The 4,366-nt window shown below is 40.9% G+C and overlaps 1 long non-coding RNA gene across 2 annotated transcripts; it reads left to right on the top strand.

Annotated features, from left to right (window-relative positions):
• Positions 1-3,147: 3,147 nt before the first annotated feature.
• On the top strand, positions 3,148-4,133 carry LOC115089497. Of its 2 annotated transcripts, none has more exons than XR_003856117.1 (3): positions 3,148-3,202; positions 3,316-3,491; positions 3,950-4,133. It is a non-coding gene; the product is annotated as an uncharacterized LOC115089497 (long non-coding RNA). The 2 variants fall into 2 exon arrangements; XR_003856118.1 differs by having other exon boundaries at positions 3,152-3,202; positions 3,312-3,491.
• The last annotated feature ends 233 nt before the right edge of the window (positions 4,134-4,366 follow it).

The following is a 4,366-nucleotide window of genomic DNA, read 5'->3' as shown; positions in this document are numbered from 1 at the left end:
TGCGCGCTCCGAGCCCAGCGCGCGCCGAGCCCAGCACACGCTGCCTGTTCCCTCCGAGGCCGCTCCGATTTCGGAGTGGCCTTGGAGGGAACTTTCCTTCGCCCTCCCCCTACCTTACCCTCCCTTCCCCTTCCTAACCCACTCCCTGGCCCTATCTAAACCCCCCCTTACCTTTGTTGGCAGATTTACTCCTGCTAAAAGCAGATGTAAATCTGCGCGTGCCAGCGGGCTGCTGGCACGCCATCACCCGACCCGGGGGGCTGGTCCGGAGGCCTTGACCACACCCCTGGGCTGGCGCTACGCCCCCGGGCCCACCCCCGAAACTCTGCGTCACGCCCCCGAAACGCCACGTCATTTCGGGAATGCCCCCGACACGCCCCCTCCCCGCCCCTTTTATGAAGCCCCAGGACTTACGCGCATCCCAGGGCTCTGCGCGCGCCGGCGGCCTATGCAAAATAGGCGCACCAGCACGTGAGGGCCCTGCGCGCGTAAATCCGGCCGGATTTACGCGCGCAAGGCATTTAAAATCCGCCCCTAATTGCATTAGCCTTTAGATACATCTCCTTCACTCCAAAGGTAAATTTACTAATCCTTCTATGGTTTCAGATAAATAAGAACCATAAGATTTTATGAGTGGGATCATTTTCATGTATAAATATTGCTTTTTTATACTCTTTATATTGATAGAATTTTTGTGTTTTTTATATAAAAGGGATTATGATTTGGGATTATTGCAAGCCAATCTAAAGGCTAATGCAATTATTTTATACATTTCATAAGACTCATATTATGCGTTTAGTTTTAATTGAGACCAATAGACATGAACTTTTTTGTAGTGTATTTAAAATATTTTTTGACTTTTACAATGTTCATGATTTTAAATTTTATTTTTAATTAAATAGATACTAGCTGGAAAAAGACAATGAGCCTTGAATCTATAAGTAAATAACAGAAAGGTAATGTGAAATACATCTTCCCTGTTCTTTAGCTTATCTGTTCTCCTACAATACTTCTAAATTTTTGGGTTGTTTTATTAATTGTAATTGTATAAAATTTGATATTTTATTCTAGAGCCCCTGATGCAGTCATAAGGCGAAACTTTGGCCAGAGTCGGGCACTTTCATTATTTAATAAAATATTTCCAAGGCATCGGTCTAGCTTTTGATTTCTTCACAAGTGCAAGGTGCTGCATATAGGGAAAAATAACCCTTGCTGTAGTTACACAATGTTAGGTTCCATATTAGGAGCTACCACCCAGGAAAAAGATCTAGGCATCATAGTGGATAATACTTTAAAATCATCAGCTCAGTGTGCTGCAGCAGTCAAAAAAGCAAACAGAATGTTAGGAATTATTAGGAAGGGAATGGTTAATAAAACAGAAAATGTCATAATGCCTCTATAATCACTCCATGGTGAGACTGCACCTGGAATACTATGTACAATTCTGGTCGCCGCATGTCAAAAAAGATATAGTTGCAATGAAGAAGGTACAAAGAAGGGCAACCAAAATGATAAAGGGGATGGAACAGTTCCCCAATGAGGAAAGGCTGAAGAGGTTAGGGGTGTTCAGCTTGGAGAAGAGACGGCTGAGGGGGGATATGATAGAGGTCTTTAAGATCATGAGAGGTCTTGAACGAGTAGATGTGAATCGGTTATTTACACTTTCGAATAATAGAAGGACTAGGGAGCATTCCATGAAGTTAGCAAGTAGCACATTTAAGACTAATCGGAGAAAATTCTTTTTCACTCAACGCACAATAAAGCTCTGGAATTTGTTGCCAGAGGATGTGGTTAGTTTAGTTAGTGTAGCTGGGTTTAAAAAAGGTTTGGATAAGTTCTTGGAGGAGAAGTCCATTAACGGCTATTAATCAAATTTACTTAGGGAATAGCCACTGCTATTAATTGCATCAATGGCATGGGATCTTCTTAGTGTTTGGGTAATTGCCAGGTTCTTGTGGCCTGGTTTGGCCTCTGTTAGAAACAGGCTGCTGGGCTTGATGGACAGCATGGCAATTTCTTATGTTCTTATTTTAAAACATTGAGTAATTGGCATTGCTCCTAGAACAGTATATTCTGTAAAATGGGGCTCCTTTTACTTCTGTATGGAAACACAATCTTGATTTTCCTTATTGTTCCGCTATCTTGATTTGTGTATGCTTGCAATGAAATGAACAAAGCCTGCCAGCTTTTATAAGATCTCTAAGCTACTTAATAAATGCTATGCTTTTAAAACTGAAAGTCTGTCTCATCACTGTCTATCTCTGGGGAGTAAACAAGTAGGGTACATTCAAGGTTATTTTTTTAATGATCCCGTTCAACAGATGTTTCAGGCAGATGCCCATGCCAGATAAAATCTTTAAAGGTGAGGATTCAGAGGAACTGAAACAAATCTGAAATGAACCTGAAAGATGTACTAGGGCAATTTGACAAACTAAGGAGTAGCAAATCACCTGGAACAGATGGCATAAATCTGCTGAAAGAACTGAAAAATGAAACTGCAGACCCAGTTAGTAATCTATAAACTATCATTAAAATCAGCTAAAATATCTGAAGATCAGAGGGTGGCCAATGTAATATCAGTTTTTTAAAAAGGGTTCCAGGGTGATCCAGGAAACTACAGACTGATGAGCCTGATGTCAGTGATGGGAAACATGGTTGAAACTATTATAAAGAACAAAATTACTGAACATATAGTCAGTTTAATGGGATAAAATCAATATAGGTTTAGCCAAGGGAAGTCTTGCCTCGCCAATCTGCTACATTTTTTTGAATGAATGAATGAATAAACATATGGATAAAGGTGAGCCAGCTGATATAGTGTGGCTGAATTTTCAGAAAGCATTTGAAAAAGTACCACTTGAGAGACTCTTCAGGAAATTAAAAAGTCATGGGATAGAAGGCAATTTTCTATTGTGGAGTGAGAACTGGTTAAAAAATAGAAAATAGGGGGACCTGTACCTGAAGGAGAGAGAGAAAACAGCAAGCCATCCTGATTCGGAGCACTGGTGAGAGATAAAAACAAACTAGCTATTCCCCTGCCACGTGAGTGGAGAGAGTGGAGGGTGAATAATTACAGCCAGCTGATCTCCTGCTACTGACGTCATCACCAGGGCCCAGGAACTTTAAAACCCGAGGCACGCCAGCATTTGGAGGGGACCTGAAGGAGAGAGAGAACAGCAAGCCATCCTGATTCGGAGCACTGGTGAGAGAAAAAAACAAACTAGCTGTTCCCCTGCCGCGTGAGTGGAGAGAGCAGAGGCCCTGGTGATTTAATGATAAATTTCATCCAGCATTTTTTGATTTTCATTAAGCCAGATGATCTCCTACTACCGATGTCAACACCAGGGCCCAGGAACTTTAAAACCCGAGGCACGCCGGCGAACAGACGCCGCCAGTGTGGAGCCTAAGCCGCACAAGCCGAAGGGGCACGCGGCTTAGACCAGCTTTGACCAGGAAGTTGGAATATTAGTCTAGTCTTGTTGTTTTAACTGGTATGTATGGATTGTGTGTGTGTGCTAGTATAGCTTTTTAGATTGTTGGGATAGGTGAGCATGTAAATATGCTGAATAAATACTACACACATTGTTAATATGTGGTCTCTCTATATGTGTGGTTGATTTATAAACAGATTGATAGGGAGTCATTTTTAAAAAACATACCCTCTGTATTGTTACACCTTCCATATTATGCACATCTCTCTTTGTTATCACATAATCAACATTTAAATGTAATATTTTTTAAGGGTAAATACATTGCTTGTAGTAATTCAACTATTAACAGTAGTTTTCACATTTTTAAATCCTAACAACTTGTACTATTATATATGCAAAATAATGATGAAACTCCATTACAAGGCTCTGGAATAATCATAGCTAACTCCAGCACAATTCACATGAATGCAGATACGAATGGTTTGTTTCTCAACTTAATTAAAACAGAATTTCTTTAGTTTCAGGGCAGAGCAAATCAGAGAACTCCCTCTGTCTTGCTGAGGAAAGGGTGATCTGGCTACACCTGCCACTTTCTGACTACAATCTCCAGTATGTTTACAGCCCTTAAAGAGACTGCACCCAATTGGAAGTCCTTCGGTGTCACAAGTGACAACTTTTCAATTGTGTCATTGTCTTCTTACTAAAGGTGGGTTACACATATCAAATACATTCAGAGGAAAGGTGTTAGAAAAGTTAGATGAGATGGAAGAAGAAAGAGTAATTAAACCAAAAACATAGAGAGAGCGGGTCGCAAATTTGGTCTGTGTGCCATAGCCAGATGGTTCAGTAAAGTTATGCACAAACTATAAAATGACAGATATACATACCACTCGTAGAAATGGAAGCATACCCTCTTTCTCATCTTCTCAATTTGT

This window comes from Rhinatrema bivittatum, chromosome 4, assembly GCF_901001135.1.
Source record: "Rhinatrema bivittatum chromosome 4, aRhiBiv1.1, whole genome shotgun sequence".
NCBI lineage: Eukaryota > Metazoa > Chordata > Amphibia > Gymnophiona > Rhinatrematidae > Rhinatrema > Rhinatrema bivittatum.
The sequence above is the reverse complement of the archived record's forward strand: the minus strand, read 5'-3'. Positions and strand labels throughout refer to the sequence as shown.